Here is an 18,522-nt window from a genome sequence, read left to right as displayed (position 1 = left end):
AGGAGTTCCTCCTGAAAGATATAGTGACGTATGCTATGACCCATGACAAGTTTCGGAGTTGCAGAAATGTTCTTCATCTACTGCCGACGACAAATTAAAAATTACACGAAATCTTCCAACTTTAGACGACGAATGTTGGAAATAAAATTGGAAGAAACGAGAAAATAGGCCGAAGTAGAGAGAAGGAAAGTCGAAATTGAGAGAAGGAGAGCCGAAATTGATGCTGAACTAATAAGGAAAGGAGCACAACTACAATGTGAACTGATTCAATATTCTTCATCTAAAAAGTCTACAACCTCCAGTGGCAAAAACATCATTGATTTGGAAATGACGCTACAAGAAAAAGTTGTTGAGTGAAATATCGAAGAAACAGAAAATAAAACCGATTTCGTACCGACAAACAATTTTATTACGATGACTGCAGATAATTTCAACCAGATTTTAGACGTTCTGAAGATAAATAAATCAAAATGTTCTGAAAAAACAGACAATGTTAAATCAAATTTACCGATTTTCGATGGGACTGGCCTTTGTTCTACAGTCAGTTCGAACGTTCCGCCAAATTTTTTGATATATTTATGTGAAATATAATCCGTCTACAAAGATGTTTAAAAGGAAGGGCTAGAGATGCAATACAATAGGGTTATGATAATGTCCACTCGATATTGTTATCATATCTTGACATGTGACAATTTTTAATACAAAATTCATGTAGATGACTGAGAAACATTAAAATGCATGAATGTAAGTTCCCAGTAATCAATAAGATTTTGTATTTTTTCCCATTCCATTCAATCAATTTTGATTATCCCCCATTGCATTTCTTCTTATATTTTTAAACCTCATTTTCAAAGAAACACAGATATTTCAAACTCAATGTAGACTAAACCAACAATTTTGAGTGTAAACTTTTAATGTTAATCGATATAGACAGACAGCTCGGTTCTGGAAACACCATGATTCATTATCACTCAACCTCGTACGGAACTTTAGTGCTGTTCAAATATTTGTAATTTGATTTTACTGATCAAATATATCATCGTTCGAATTCTCATTTGTTTTTTGTTGTAGATATTTGTGTCAAGGGCCCCTCGTTCCCTCTTCGTAGTTTAACTGGATTAGTTTCGTTTGCAAAGATGAACAAAGAAGATAACAAACTCGATGAAAATGAACCAGACAAATATTTGCTCATTAGTAGTATGTGGGGTGATTTCATTGGTATCTTTAAAATGTTTTGCGGTGACACTGCTGAAGAGTATGGCGGCCCCGCTATTAGTCCGGTTATTATACAATATTGAATTAACGAAAATTGCGATAGAGCAAAATTTTGGTGAAGACCTTTATTTTACCATAAAAAATAAAAATTTGAAAGTCCCAATCTGTCCCATGAGCGCTTCAAAAGTTATTCGGGGTCAAAGGCCAAAATTTCTGGTTTTTTGAGTTTTTCTCGAAAACCGTAAGTTTTATCAAAAAAATACCTAAGACCAAAGTTGTAGATCCCGAAATTCTCTACAAAAATGGTCCTTATAATTTTTTCTGTATCACCATTCCTGCGATATCGCAATTATAAAAGTCACGTTCTATGTAATATGCACACATTAGCCACGTATATACACATTCAGGTACTTAAGCAATTAAAAATGCCTGTTTGTATCTCTTTTATGTATATACTATATATTATATTCAGAAAATATACATTTAAAGGACCGTCAGTCACTTCGAAAATCCCCTCTACCCGTATGGTCTTGAATATAACAATAACCACAACTGTTGTGGTTATTTGTGGAATGCAAACTTTAATCGATGCAAGTGATGCGAGAAGTGATGAGTTTACTGAATATTTAAGTGGTCTAAAGTCCGTTGCAATCCACGTGGATTGCCGAAAATTATACACCCGAAAAACTTCAATTGCCGCAGCAAAAAGCCAACGTGAAGATGAACAAGCCAGTACTTCAAAAATAAGTCCACCTCGTACTAGAGCACGAGTAAGTGAATCCAGCTTTAGTGTTACAGAAAACTGCTTATATTATGGCGATGAAGCAGATGAACAGGCTGAGAAAAAGAAACCACAGAGTCTTCGAAAAAAAAAAATTACAAAGTTTCTACACTCAAATTTAAAGAATCTATTTTGAAATTAGCTAAAGATCGTTCTGATGACTCATCAAAAGCTGTCGTTGATCGTAATAATTTTGAATATGATTTAGTAGCTGCTGATGCAAGTCTTTTCTAAGACATAATACTGGAGGTAAAATTGGGCGTCCACAAAGTGAGGCTGTAGACTCTGCGATGGAGGAAATTCATGAATTTTTGGAAAATAGTAACGGCTGCCAGTTTACGTTAGATGAATTAAAGAATGTTTGTAAAAATGTAGCTTTTGATCACCGAATTCTAAAAGTACGATTGAAGTTAAAATATGGCAGTAGAATTATCCTTACAGAAAAACCCGGGAAATTAACATTTAATTGTTTTGTAGACCAAGAGACTTTAAGTCAAGCCTGGTCTAATGATAAAAACTTGGATGAAAAAGAAAAACGGAGGTAAATTTTGAAAGCTACGTCAGCGATCGTTCGAGAAGATATTCAATCTTGTGTGTTTGACAATAAATAAGTATTGTGACTGAAAATTACGCGCCGAGTAGACTATCTCACAGGTGGTGTGGAAACGTGTGCATGTTACATAGAACGCGACAATTGCGATATCTCAGGAACGGTGATATTTATAGAAGAAATCATAAGTACCATTTTTGTAGAGAATTTTAAGATCTACAACTTTGGTTTAAGGTATTTTTTTGATTTTCGAGAAAAACTCAAAAAACCTGAAATTTTGACTTTTGACCTCGAATAACTTTTGAAGCGCTCATGGGACAGATTGGGACTTTCAAATTTTGATTTTTTATGGTAAAATAAAGCTCTTCACCAAAATTTAGCTCTGTCGCAATTTTCGTTATTTCATTACTGTTACAGGTCTAAATTGACCGGACTATATTGTTTCTTTATTTGTTCTAACTCAGTATTGAGTCAAACATTCTGAATTTTCACTATAAGCACAAATTATGTGGCTCAAAAAAATTGTGATAGTTCCTGCAAAACAATCAATTAGATATTTAATTTCGTTATTTTTCACTAATTCATATTTGAACAATTCCACTTTACTTTTTACTCGATATTGTACCTAGAGAAATATTGTTTTTATTTTGTAGTTTTCAACCAGTTGTACGAATGAATCATTATTAATATCAACCAGCGATGACCCTAATACGAGGTTAGAGCAATTATTATATGATACCGGGGCTTAAAAGTGATGCTCCTGTAGCAGTCTGCGTGAATAAGACGTCAGTATTATGCTTACACAGAAATTTTGGAAATAGTACATTACACACCTAGGGAGAAAAGTACAGCATACCCGCACGCAAAATTTTGTCAGCCGAGCCGAAGGCGAAACTGACAAAATCTGACTGACAATTTATTTCAGTTTTGCTAATGAACATTTCAGCAATTTACCAAAGAAATTGTTTCAATATAATAATATATTCCATAGTACAATCTACTATAATTTATTGTGTATTCCCCTCCAATTCATGATAAAAATCATCTGTGAACCAAACAATGAAGTAATAAGAATGTTTTTCAAAAAAAAACAAAAATTAATATCATATATCACTACAATTGTTGGAATGAATGATGAAATATGGTGTTAGGAAAGAAACATATTTTGCAAAAATATAAAAAGTACCTTGCTTGGGAAAGTCCAATATGTTAATAGGGGTGACCATATACAATGCTTGCACCTTATATCGGAAGCGGCGTTACAAGATATTTTACGCGATAGGCATTTAGTGTTGATTTGGATATTGATGAAGAGATAATGTTAATATAATGTAGTGGTGTTATTTCTGTACTAAAAAGTTTGAATATATTTGTGGATATCTGTTCGTTTTCCTCGATTCATATTGCAGTCAACGCGAATATTACTAAAAGTAAGAATGAGTCCAGAAACCGATATAGCAAATATGCTGAAGAAATAGGGTTTTGAAAACCTTACCGAAGTTTTCGTAGGTAAGTACGGAAGTAGTGGTAGATATTTTATATTTTGTTTGATTTCCATGAGAACTAGTGCTATATCCCATTCGCAAATTTCAGACTGTAAAATGACTTTTGGATACCACTGAGGATGGTAAATTGATAATGGCTACTTATAAACCAGGACGTGTATTTTTAAGAAATGATATAGTATCCTTAATAACTAAGAATGAATTGAAAGGTAAGCCACAATTTCATTGAAAAAAAATAATTTACCAAAGGAAATTGTTTTCTATTACAACTAATTTGTAACAAAAATGTGAACAAATTATTGAATCATTAGTTTTGAAATTTTTTATTTTAAAAGTTTTCTCGTTAACTTCATCAAGTTTATAATTAAGTATAACATTTAATATCACTTTTTTCACCGATTTTTAATTTATTTTCAGAATATCCTGTGAGAGATTTAGAACATTGACACCCAAAAGTTCATTATACACCTTATGTTAACAATAAAGGAAAGCCCAAAGCCGCTAGGGGTAAACTTTGGTCTAATTATATTTATTCAAGGATTCAACTAATTTATTACTAGAATATAAATGTTTTGTTTTGGTAAAATTACCATTTTGTTAAGGGCTGGCAATACTAGAAATCATTATTCTTGAAGTTTTTACCTTCCACTTAACTGAATTAATAGGAAAATCTTGAAATGAGAAGAATCGATAGTTTGATCCTAGAAAACTTTACTACTTACTTATGCTAGATGGGCATTTTCAATGTAATTATTTTTGTTTGGTTTTACGTCGTTTGTCATCTTTCAAATTTTTTATTCAAAATAAAACATAGATCAATGATTTGTATTTTGAGTTTTGAAATCCTTTACCATTTTACTTCCTAACTATGCCTGTCATTCCTCACCTTTTTTGACAAATCACTTCATCAAGATATGTTAATGTTGCATTCCACTTTTTGAATAAAATTTTTGTTATATTTTATAAATGGAACTGGAACAAGAAATAGGTATCAGAAACATATTTTGGTTTACTGTTGAATGAAGTTGAATTGATACTTTCTGTATTATTTTCCTCCACAAATATGTTGTACTTTTTTAAACAATGTTTAGTGCATATTAATTACTCATATGATTTGTTTCAGTTTTCGCTACAATATATTGCAATTATCAGCACAATTACAGTAAACTATTATGTGCTGTATGAATTTTTGACTGATGGTTTAGTGTTAATTGGTAGAATTTTCAAAATTTCCTGATAAAAGTTATATAATTTTTGAACACAATGATGCTTTGAATATTTTGACAAATTTTTATGTGATTCCGTGAAAAATTGAAGCAAGATCTAGTACAATATTATTTGAAAAATCGCTACAGATTTTAATGATAAACTGTTACTATTGAGAGTTACTGGTAACACAAACTCATGGAAAATTTCAAAACAAAATATATCGAATGGTGGAATAATTTGGTAAAAAAGTATGTACACAATGTTGTAGTACATAATTTTACAAATTGTAGTCGTCCCTATATGTGATATAATTTGTAACATAAATGTTCACAATTGCAGAAATTTTCTCGCAACATTTTTTTTCCGTGTGGTACGTATACTATTTTTTCTTCGTGCGAGATGAAAAGTTCGATCGTTTAGTTGATTTAGCGTTTTTCAATGACAGATCAAAAATTTAATTGTCGTCACGTATTTCAAGTTGTCAAAGACATTGTGGAGGAAAATCAGTTTGTTTTATCGACCTTTTTTAGGTATTTTCACCTTCCACCATCTGAAAAATATATACAGAACACTTTATACAAGTGTAGAAATTCTATATGTCAAGGGAGTTTGACATCTGTCGAAGAAGTTGAGGAATAAATAATTACCAAAGGAATAACTGCATATATATTTGAATTTTTTGTCAGTTTCTGAAGACGAAGGCAGATTTTGGTCTCCGAAACGTTAAGTATTGTATTATTTCTTAGCAATTTTTTTAATAGGAATTTTCATAAACAATTCATCGCTAGGTAACCGAGAGGAAAAGTAATTATGAGCATGGTACAATGAGGGACAAGAAAAATAAATTGATCATTTATCTCACAACTATATAAAAATTTTCTCAATTGAAGAAATTGCAGATTCTATATGGTGGCCGTTATTTGCGGTGATATGTACAAAAATGGCCGATGGTGCTAAAGATGAAATTGAAGAATGAGAATCTGTCACAGCAGAATAATACAACCAGTAGGCTCTCTTACCAAGTGATCCGCCCGAGTTGCCGGGAACCTTCAACCGCTCTTAGGATGAGATTCTCATCCAACGCGTCTAGTGCTGTAGTATCGAAGGATTTGATGGTCCACAGACATCGGATTAGTTACAATAAACGGTTGGAAATTGATATTGTGTTTAGTTTATTCGCTGTTTCGTATTGTTTTTAGTATTTGTACTTGGTTATAAGTAATTTACCATGAAATATTATATAATAACCTTAAATTTCGTTTTTATTAGCGCACGCCTATGGTTGGTTGAAGAACGAAATTAGCACCACATTTCGTTTCGAGAACACCGAGAACTTTGTGGTATTATGAATGAAAGTAGTGGGAGTGGACCTACTGGTTGTTTTTTACTATGTATCTGTCTCGTCTCGGAATACCTTGTCAAGCTATACAAATTATCATTCTGTTCTTTATCCAAGTTAGCAACAACAAAATCAGCCATTAGCTGACGCATGTCAGCTAATGACGGCACTGACAAATTTGCTTCACGGGCGGTAGTTTGAGAACCCTTGACTTAGTTGAAGAATGAGTAAACCTGTCTATTGCGGAAACCATACTTTCAGCTTTAAAATAAAAAGTATTTTTGCAGCTATTAAAAATTCACGAACTATGTTGGATGTGAATCTGTATGGAGTTATGAATTTGAATGGGAAAATAAATGATTCTTTTATTCGTCTTAAAAAACGATGTATTTGCTATCAATAGATATTTGTCTGGTTTTAAACTAGAGATAATTTCAAAATTGAAAATGTTTCTCGTACTACACACATTATGGGTTATCACTAACCATCAAGCCGAAGGCCTTTCAAGTGCACCCAACTTCGAAATAAAACAAAGTCTGCCGAGGAGGATGTTCCTAGTTGCACGTGCTGTAGCGTGTTTGTCGTCGTTATGCTTCGGCGGCATTAAGTAGTTAGGTGATGATAGCATCTTCCACTGAGAGGTTGATCAGGCTCGGGATAGGATTTTAAACTCCACAGGGGTTATAAATCCGTAATCACACCGTGACGCTGAATTAGTACAGTTTTTCGATTTGTGAGATACACCTCTTTGGTAGACAACAAAATAATGATGGTGTTTTATAAACTAGTAGCATTTTTTCACAAGTCTTTCGTACAAAATATATTCTTGCTAAAATGTTTTCGGAGATATACCTCATTAACACTTTGTAATGGTGAACTGGTGAAACCTATGGATGAAAACAATGTAGGAAAAGACGCTGTAGATAGTAGGGTTATCAGTGAGGTTAGGACAGATATAAAACGAAGGGAAATAAATAGAAAGTATAATAATCATTTTTTTTCTAACCTTGAAATCTTTCCATGAATGCTTATTGTGGGTTGAATGCAATATTGAATGTAGTCTAACATTTTTCTTCATGTGCTTGGTTCTTGGAACGTATTGGTTTCAAATATGAAACGATTGTTGACTGTTGACTGTTATCATCACCATCAATACAAAAATATAATATATTTAGACGATACGGGACACGGGTATGACACAGGAAAGGGTTTGATCAATGATTCAAATGTTGGTTTTATAATAAAAGATTACCTACAATCATCACACTGATATATGCTGGAACTATATATGACTGGATTCCTAATTATCTATGTTATTATTGTCAGAAAATATTAAAAATTCATTACTGGACTACCAAGATGCCGACTCAAATTTATTTAAGGTACGAAACAACCGAAGCTACGAAACACTCAGTTGGTCTCCAAAGCAAGTGCTCTTGAAAACGAAGCTAGAGATATGAACAAAATACAAGCGACAACAGACAAAAATAAGTCAGTGGCGTACTGGACTATCAAGATATCGATCCAAATTTATTTAAGCTAAGAATCAACCGAAGGTACGAAACAACCGAAGCTACGAAACACTTAGCTGGTCTCCAAAGCAAGTGCTCTCGAATACGAAGCTAGATATGAACAAAATGCAAGCGACAACAAGCAACAACAAGTCAGTGGCGTACTGGACTATCAATATACCGATCCAAATTTATTTAAGCTACGAAACAACCGAAGGTACGAAACAACCGAAGCTACGAAACACTTAGCTGGTCTCCAATGCAAGTGCTCTTGAATACGAAGCTAGATATAAACAAAATACAAGCGACAACAAGCAACAAGTCAGTGGCATACTGGACTATCAAGATACCCACTCAAATTTATTTAAGCTACGAAACAACCGAAGGTACGAAATAAACGAAGCTACGAGACACGCAGTTGGTCTCCAAAGCAAGTGCTCTTGAAAACGAAGCTAGATATGAACAAAATATAAGCGACAACAAGCAACAACAAGTCAGTGGACTATCAAGATACCGACTTAAATTTATTTAAGCTACGAAACAACTGAAGCTAGGAAACACTGTCAGCTGGTCTCCAAAGCAGGGGTTCTCGAAAACGAAGCTAGATATGAACAAAAACCAAGCGACAACAAGCAACCACAAATCAGTGGCGTGCTTTTTTCCCCATTATTGTTGGCTGTGGTGCCCACTGAGACTCCACTGGTCCTTACAATTTATAGTTCTAGTTAGGGCTAAATAAGCGCCTTATTACTTCAAATAACTATAGTAAATCACAAACAAATCGGTGTGAGGATATTTATGATATTTTATGAATACAGCTTTTTTTAACTTCAACGCCCTGTATCTCAGAAACGAAGCCACTCCAGACATATGTTCATGAGAACTGTTTTTTCTAAAAAGACCTAACGAATCACCCTCTGAAGTTTCGTACTGTAGTTAGGAAACACCCTGTAGATCTAGTAATTATTAATTTCAATTACTACTATGTATGATTCTCAGTCTCGAGTTCTGGGAAGGTTATGTTGGTAACTCCTCGAGCTATCTGTCTATTCGCAGTTTCGTCAGCTATGGAATGTAGCAGAATCAACCAACCTTAAACTAAATTCTGGTATTAATATCGAATGAAGTGAGTAAACATTATATTTCCATATTCTAATTTCTTCACATTGTTTCTACTTTTTTAATTATATACAGTAAATTATGCAACTTTTCATGTAGATATGTTCTTTCAATTTTTCTTGCTACTATAAACAACATATATACAAATTGTTATTTTGAAATATCGATAAACCTAAATAAAAAAAAGAATATTTCAACTTCTGGTTTATATAAATGTATTTTTCCTTAATACTCAAGAGGCTTTACACCCTGATGTGTTTACAATCACTGGCCAAAGTATTAATTCGGTATATTTCTGAAAATACCACATAAAAAAAATTGTATGAGGAGGTTATTTTTCATAGACTATATAGACGACGACTAACTACAGCAGTACCTATATTAGGCTATACTGGAAAACCATCGAAATTCATAAAAATGAGAACATTTTGCAACAGCGTATACACATCAACAATGCTCAATTTTGATAAGTGAAAGATCCTATTCCTACATGGCATCACCGTGAAATACTATACTGCAAAAGTTTAGGCAAAGGGTAGTTCCTTTCGAGTTAACGTCTAATTGATGAGGCAGCAATATCCGGTTTTCGACCGATGAGGGGGTTAATTCAAGGACGTGATCATGCTGAGATTACTTGAGAGCCACTATTTCTGACAGTTCTCGAGGTCTTTTTACCGCCAACCCACAGACAGCATGAAAACTGTAGCTGCAAACATTAACAATTTTCAAATCGATTTTTGCTCCATCAGATGGCTCAGCACAAATAAGGTGCACCAACAAAGGCAGTCCTTATATTCTGGTACTTATCAAATTTAATGTTGAGGCTCTGACTAACACCAAGCTACAACGAAAAGAAGCACTAGAACCTTGAAATTTTAAAGTATTGAGGTCTGACTTTTCCATTTCTCCCAAGCAACATGAAAACATTTTAGCCTCATGAGTTCATTGCTTATGGCACTCATTCCAACAATTTTGTTTCCATTACTAGTTTGTACTAGTTCTTTGTTGAGTGTTTGTCATATTCTTGACTTCATGATTAGGTAGCCAGATATTAACGTTCATTACTTCTTCTTTCCAATGGAAATAATCCCTGTATTTTTGAATTTCTATTGCCTCTCTATATACACTTGGAAAGTACTTTTTTGAGTTTTGTCGATTATTACTGTAACTTCAAATGAGATCATTTGAGTGCCTTCTTTGTTTGTCCGAGTCGACAATGTCTCTTGTGTTCAGAGAGACGGGTACATACTTGGTTCCGATGTAGACCGACCGCAGCTACAAGGAATCCGGTATACCCCGGATTATCTCGGGGTATCAACAAAAACAACAAAAACTATCAGACTCTGCCTGACATTTTTTGTCGGCCAAAGTATTGGTTTCACGTTGTGTTTCTCTAAGATTTCCACGATCTGCTCTGTAACATTTTTAACGTAGCCAAAGGAGTCCCAGCCTAGCTGGGGTTGCTTTGGCGTTTTCTCTCCTGGGTTGTATGGCCCGTTCGAATTATCCTTCCATTTCCTCCCTTTAAAGGCATTTTTCAGGTGATTGAGTTTCTCAGAAAGACTCTCAGGTTCATAAATATGTCGTGCTCTGTTAACCAACGTTTTAATTACCCCTCTCTTTTGTTGTGGCTGATGGTTAGAATTCTTGTACAGGTACCTGTCTGTGTTGGTTTCTTGTACTTTCTGTGGCCCAATGCACCATCTTCCCGTCTCATCACAAAAACACCCAAGAAGGCCGGACTTGATGGACTGCCCGTAGCGGTACCATCCGTCTGTTCGTAAAAACACCATCCCACTGGAAATAAGTTGATGACAAACAATGAGCGAAGAGTTCTTGGCAATGACATATCGACGACATATGTAGACGTTCCATTGAAGAAGGCTGATACCGAATATATATCAGATAAAAATGATGATGAAGATGTCTTAGGCGGAAGCAATTCCGACGATGGTGGTTAACTTCTAATGTGAATAGTGGCAAAAAAAACTCTGGTTTGATGTCAGGGGGGTTATAAAAAAAATTTGAATAGAATGAATCTTTCGACAACTATTTTTATTATGAATAGGTACACTACAAGAGATTAACTCAAAGTTGATAGAAATTTGGATGCACAAGTGGATTCAAAAACATGTGAACGGTTGCAATGAAAAATCTCGTATAATGTTATAAGTGTCAAAGTTCATTTCGGTCTGTCTTCATGATTATCACGTAAAATAAATATAATACTTATCATCATAATAAACATACTGTATTATTAAATATACTCATAAAGTCCACATATGTGGACCCCACATATGTAGCCCCAAAAGGGACAAATATGTAGCCCCCACACATGTAGCCACCACATGTAGCCACAAACGGGCTGAGTATGTGGCTACATAGGTGCTGCAGGTTTTTCCGGGTTTTGCTGCAGCTGAAAAAGCAAATGCGCCACTGGAATAAATGAAGTCGCCCCGGAGCGCTAATTAATTTTTGTTGTTGTTTCATAATATCATTATTTGTATTACTTTTTTCTTATCATGACAATAACAAGTAAAAGGAATAATCACGTGAAAAGGATACCAGGATGCATCATTCAGAGAATGTTTATGAATACCCATCGTTCAATTGTTCACGAATCGATAAAATAATATGGAAAATACAGACTTACATAATTGTTAGATGAATATCAAGCCTTAGTTCATGTACTTACAAAATGCACGGCAAGATCCTAGTGGGACAAGTATGTAGCGAGCATTTAGCCCCCCAGGATATAATATAATAGAGCGTGGCGTGCACTTGTTGGCTAATCGCTCATCTTGCGCAAATGCAATATGTAAATTCACTGAAGATGTATCTCTCCGGTCGTTGCATCAGATAGCACAAATGGCTGTGAAATTGCCATTCACGTGAATAGAAAAGACACTTGAATCGCAATGCTTTATGGGATGATATATTTTTATGCACAGACCAATTATGTGATGAAATGTTTTGAAGAGAGTAGAAACAAATTAGTTGATGCTATATATAAAATAGTCGTTTAGCTCAACAACGTGAAAGAGATCCTATCATTAGGCTAATTATAAAGTAAAATGATTATTGCGTAAAAAATGTACTCTTGACGAAAATCATTAAATAACCATATATTCTCAAATTTTAATATAGAGTGCTATTCAAATCCGTGCATGCAGATTAAACGATAGTTCATTTTAGACTGATGATGGATTCATTTTAAAGAAACGTTCAGAGTCTGAACGTATATATTATCTACTAAATATTATTTCGAAAACCACAACGATCAAAACGTTATATTAGTTAGTTTATTTTGAAATTTATTATTTTATTAGTTTTACACTTTTTCATCATTTCTCCCAAATTTTTGATCGTTTTAATTTTTATTATTTGTATACCTATGTTGTTTTCTTTGAAAGTAATCGTATTTATATATGTTTCTAATTTCACAATCATTATATATTCATAAAATCATATCTTTTATTAACTAACTCGTCCAAATATTTCGGTCCTGAGATGTTTAGTATTCCTGATACTCTTCATTAGAATAATTTTTTTATTCTGATATTTTCAGAAATAATTATAATTTTTATTTTATTCAGTCAGACACTTTAACAATCACAAAATTGAGAATATGGCATCATGTTTAATCAATTTCGATTGAATATGGCTACTTCTAAAACTGGGAATATTTCGCCAGTTTCCTTCGAAAATTTAAGGAAGGGGACATATATATATATATATATATATATATATATATATATATATATATATATATATATATATATATATATATATATATATATATATATTATATATATATATATTATACTATATATTATACTATATATTATACTACTCTCAGTCAAAAAATCAAAACTCTGCTCCACTTTGCCAAGCTTTCGCTTCTGATGGGAAGCTTCTTCAGGGTCTATATTTTTTTTTAGTTGTGAGTTTTTTCGCCATTGAAACACATTACAAATCATACAGTAAAAATGAGTCAAAAACAATAAATTGAACATATAAATTGACGAAGAAAGTTAAACATGTATAGGATTACTTTGGGTTTGACAAATGTCATACCTTCACATAAATGTCATTTTTCAATGGGTATGATGATTTCATAATCTTTGACTTTAAAGAAAGAGTTATTGATTGATACAATTTTTATTATTATAAAAATAGGTATTGTGGAAGTTTATATTTATTTATGGCAACGTTTTATTATATTTTCAAAGTTTCCGCCAATAAAAAAGATACAGACAAAAATAGAATCTTTATCCGTTTCATCCGTATATCTCAACAGCTAAATGAGCTAGAGTCGATTATATTATTTGATATCCAATAGGCAAAAGTGTCCAATTCACTCTCCATTCTTTTCTTAGTGTTTAGGAAATTCCCATGTAGAAATTTGAACTTCTATAGTCCATCCATATTTGAAATGTGTGATTTATGACATCTCATATATGATATACATTGATAACTTAATTAAATAATATGTGTGTACAGGGCGAATAAAAATTATATTTCATCGAAGTAAAATTTCAAATAACGTTCAGTCCCTTGACGATAAACTACTTTCTACGGATTCCGTCAAAAATTCGTCCGCAGTATGAATTTTCTATTAATGGCAAACAAAAAAATTCAGGGCACTGACCTATATAATAGATCTTGCATTCTTCAAATAATTCAACGATTATCCTTTATGTTTAATACGAAATGATTCCCACTTCAATTTTAGGGTGTCCAGTAGTTCGAATATGTTAAACAGTACCAAAAATTCACCTGCGACGTATATAACGTATGATGATATTATCATTGAAATGTAGGAATTCAAAGTGATATTTTTCAAAGGATCATCAAAATAAAATTAATAGAAGATATGATTAAATTCATTTGAAAACTCTTTAGGGGTGAGCTGAGGAGATTAAGCAGTTTTGAAGTTTCAAACTTCTTTATGAATCTCAGTTTTATGGAGTTTTCATAAGATTCAAAATTTTCCTATAAATAATTCATTTCAATTTCATAATCATCAATGATATCATTTATACCAGTTATGGAAATGCACAAGTGGTGCCAATTGTGTGCATATTATGTCTTCGACTTTTGAAAGGATGATTTCTCACGAATTTTGATTCGTACAGAAAAAGTATAAAAACAATTTTTACAGGCAATTGCATAACCTCCAACTCTCCTCTGATATTTTTCCTGATGACAATATCAATGAGAAAAAAGCAAAAATCGATATATCTAACTTATGATCTAAATACATTATTCACCACAAAAAGGATCGGTCAGGATTTTTGATATTTTAGTTCACCAGTTCTATGCGAATTATTTTATACTGAAATGGATTATTTTGACTGGGCTAATATATTCAATATGTATATCTGCCGCTTCAATTCACTGACCTCTCATAACGTCAAATAATCATACAACTTCTATCACTGACTATTATCACTGTGAAGAATTATTTTCAGATCAACTCATTGAATGGATCTTGATCATATATTATCAAGTCTTACAAAAATAACTGGTAATTCTGATTGGAAAAAATCTTTAATAGCTCTCGCTCGACAGCGTAATGACAAACAAACAAATTAATCCGGACATTGATAAAACATGTAAATGATAGGTCAATAATCGATGCAACTCGTTCGCTTGTTAGACCGGTTAGATAGATATTGAATTAGATGAGATGATAATAATGAATTATATACATTATAGTTTGAGCATTTGCCCGCAATTTCACTCACATGGAGATCAGTTGTTCTGTTTTCCCAGATGTTCTATCTTTGATTTATGAAAAATTCATTTTAAATAGAAGGTAGTATCACTTTCCAGGTTTTGGACCGTATTTGAAGGGGGGTTAGGTATGGCAGGTAATGTCAGTAGAGTCGTGGGTCACTAAAGATTTCAACACACTTATTACAATTTTTATCAAATCCTTTGGGCGCCAAGTGGTTTTTGAAACCCTTGCTGTTGAAAAAACACTAAAATTAACTACTCAGCAGTCCCCTGCCCAACAAAAATGAATTATTAAGAGTTTTCAAATATATATTACTATATGAAAACGATACTGGTCCCTACCTTATATAATTGGGTATAGAGAATATACCTGCACTTTACTAGAAAAGAGATATTGGCCTTATTGACATCTCAACAACAGTATCATAACTATCCCTATTACTATTGCTTTCGTAATACAAATAAGTAAAATAATTAAAGATTGAAAAAAGAATTCTCTTCATCGAGCTACTCATCCGGGATCCTTGTTTTCGAATGAATGAACTTTTCCTTTCAAACTGACAGCTCAGTTCGTCTTTCCATTGAATATGCTACATTGTATCTCAAATGAAGGTCCAGAGAAAATGTTTCACCTTTCCTACTTGACAACAAGCAGCGATATAGCACAAAATAAACGTCTCTGAGTATCGAGTCTCCTAGCACATCAAAGACGCTTTTTCCAATAGTCCAAGATCTCAGAGCCCCCAGACCTACGTCATTTTAGCAAAGCTGAAATTTTCAGGATTATTAGTACAATGTCTTGTTAAGAGGTATGCGTGCCCATTATCTTGAAAGCGGGGCCATTTCTCAGGTAGTGCGAAGTACAGGTAGATAAAAACCTTACTTACCTATGTTAATATTAATACTTAAACGCTAATACTTAATTTTTTTTCAACACAATTATTTAAAATTAAAATTCATAACTGCCAGACATTTTCCGTGGGTCATTACTTCTGCCAGACGTCTTGAAGGTTATGAAAGAATTAGGTGAACTACGTTATAGTAGCAAACCTAAATTTTATATATATTATCTTAGGTACTATTTTAAGACCCTTTGTATGCGGCCAGACCAATCCGAAGGGCCAATCATCCCCCAGACACCTTAAAATATTTGGATTAATTAGGAAGATGAGGAATATCATTTTTAGTATTATTTCAAGAATAGAATTGTAAAATATTAAATGTCAAATGTTAAATGCGCGAAGCGCAAGTCAAGTTGAGCGCGATCTTGGCCAACTCACAATAGATTGACGGAGACCAGCGGCGGCCGGCGTTATTTTTTTTAGGGGATGATTCACAAAAATATTTTAAAATTCAAATTTGTTTGGTTACTTACTTACTAGTTCACACGGCAGCGAAGAAAGTATTCTAGAGGATGTTCAAAGTGCTTTTGAACATATATTGGAGGTAACAGGAAACTTAATTTAGTATTTAAACTTTGTGATGTGATTGAAAAAGAAAAAAATGATTTAATTATATTTCTTGTATCACAGAGAATGTGTTGCTTGGAGTTCTATCTAGACTCGATTATGAATTTAGATTTATTTTTGTGGTGTCATCTTTAACCACATGATATCAATTTTGAGGTTATAAAGTTCTGAAGTCCATATCGGGTTACTGCTATTCACAAAGTAATTCCATCATACTTTCAACAGTTTTCCATGTTTAGAAAATCAATTATTTCTGAAAACGAATTTTGTAGCTACCACAGGTTCTGATTTGATTGGCCTATAAATCAATAACACCGATGAAAAAATCATAATCGAAAGGTCAACAAACGCTGTTTCCCGTCCACTTGTTTGAATTATTGAATTCAATTTACATTCGATTAAAGATTGCACATGGCTTGGTGCACTATCATAAATAAAAAGGGGTGTAAGAGTAAAAATAAAGCGATTAGAGTTGTTTGGCGCATTTGGAATTATTAAAACATCGTCTATTAATGGAAACAATTTTAAATACAGAAGAGGAATAAAAACAACTGCAGATATGTTGTATTCTCTCTGAAAATATTTCAGCACAGTTCAAAGCAATCAACATTTTGATAAATGTATAGTTGAAAAATGATAATACGATAATACTGGAATAGAATAATTTTCTATGACTATTGAAAAAATATTGTTGAGTTAGTGCCAAAATGATCTATAGAAGTAATGGATAGAAAAGGGCAAGTTAGCGTTATATACATAGATTTTGCAGAGGCATTCAAGATAATTAGTCACTCTATCTTACTATACTTATAACCATCCGGTGTGCCACAAGGCTCCTGGGACTCCTGCTTTTCCTCATCTTCATGAGGAAAAGCAGGCTTTTCCACATGGCTCTCATGTGACAATTTACTTTTTGCAGACGACTTGAAGATCTTTTCATCTATCACACAAGTTTAGAGAGCACCTTTTACCTCCAGTCTCAATTAGACCTGATAGATAACTGGTGTCAAATCCATAAATTGGCAATGAATGTTGAAAAATGCAAAGATTGTTTTTTTTATACGTAATGCCAATATTATTGAGTATTTTTATACTTCGCGAAGAAGCTGTTGAAGATCTAGGGTTGACGTTCGTCAGCAGGTCGACGTTCGTCAGCAGGTTGACGTTCGTCAGCAGGTTGACGTTTATTGGCCACACAAATCCTGCCGCGGCATCGGCTAGAAAAATGCTTGGCTTTGTTCTGCGCAACTGTAAATCATTCACCAATATTGCCGCTTCAACCATACTTCATACATCTCTCGTTGGCTCCAAGTTAGAGTATGCTACTTTGATTTGGTATCCTCTCTATACTGAACATAAGGAAACCTTGTAAAATGTGCAAAGGCGTTTTCTGAAGTTTCTTGCATTTAGAACTGATGGCGTGTACCCTGCTAGAGGAACAGACCACTCCACACTACTTCAAAGAATTGGTCTGCCTTCCTTGGAGCAACATAGAATTTCATCAAGTATTATTATCATATACAAAATTTGGCATTGTTCCATTGATGCACCCTCTTCACTTCAACGTGGACAGATCACTTTCTGTATACCTTTTACTAGATCCAAGCCTTTACTAGAATGGATATCTTCAGCGGTTTGCTCTGATATGTCCACGATATTGACAGGTATTTTGGTACATTTCCAGCCTTTCTATTCACTGGATACCACGTTCTGTTGACCCGTTTACCTTCTTCTTTTCTGTTGAAATTGTTTGAATGCTTACAGATCTCAATGACCTCCCTATGAAGTCGTGTGTGGTGATGCGTTGAATTAGAGAGAATAGCAGTTCTTTCATGGTATTGTCCGTCGCTGTCTCCACCACCTGCCTCACCACCCTCTCTATAAATACAAGTGAACAGGTAGCTCTCCAATCGTTCGTTACTGAGACTTTGAGACTTCCCTTAATCGTTCCACAATGATCTGATATGATTCAAGATTTTCCTGGCCGATCCAGGCTGGTCCCGAACTGTTCAAATGTTGTTGAAATGAAATGAAATAGGGAATGCGGCATAGCTTCCATTCCCTTTATCATAGCATAAACAG

General features: G+C 33.7%; 1 protein-coding gene and 1 long non-coding RNA gene across 8 annotated transcripts in view; one reads left to right on the top strand and one right to left on the bottom strand.

Annotated features, from left to right (window-relative positions):
* The window catches only part of Svil (Supervillin), a 566,272-nt gene that overhangs the window by 124,063 nt on the left and 423,687 nt on the right, over positions 1-18,522 (bottom strand). The window lies entirely within an intron of this gene.
* Positions 3,930-4,779, top strand: LOC141481683 (uncharacterized). The gene is made up of 3 exons (XR_012465106.1): positions 3,930-4,055; positions 4,140-4,260; positions 4,469-4,779. It is a non-coding gene; the product is annotated as an uncharacterized lncRNA (long non-coding RNA).

This window comes from Leptinotarsa decemlineata, unplaced genomic scaffold (genome assembly GCF_025532065.1).
Source record: "Leptinotarsa decemlineata unplaced genomic scaffold, Ldec_3_MD MMD2_tig00000251_RagTag_RagTag, whole genome shotgun sequence".
Taxonomy (NCBI): domain Eukaryota; kingdom Metazoa; phylum Arthropoda; class Insecta; order Coleoptera; family Chrysomelidae; genus Leptinotarsa; species Leptinotarsa decemlineata.
The sequence above is the reverse complement of the archived record's forward strand: the minus strand, read 5'-3'. Positions and strand labels throughout refer to the sequence as shown.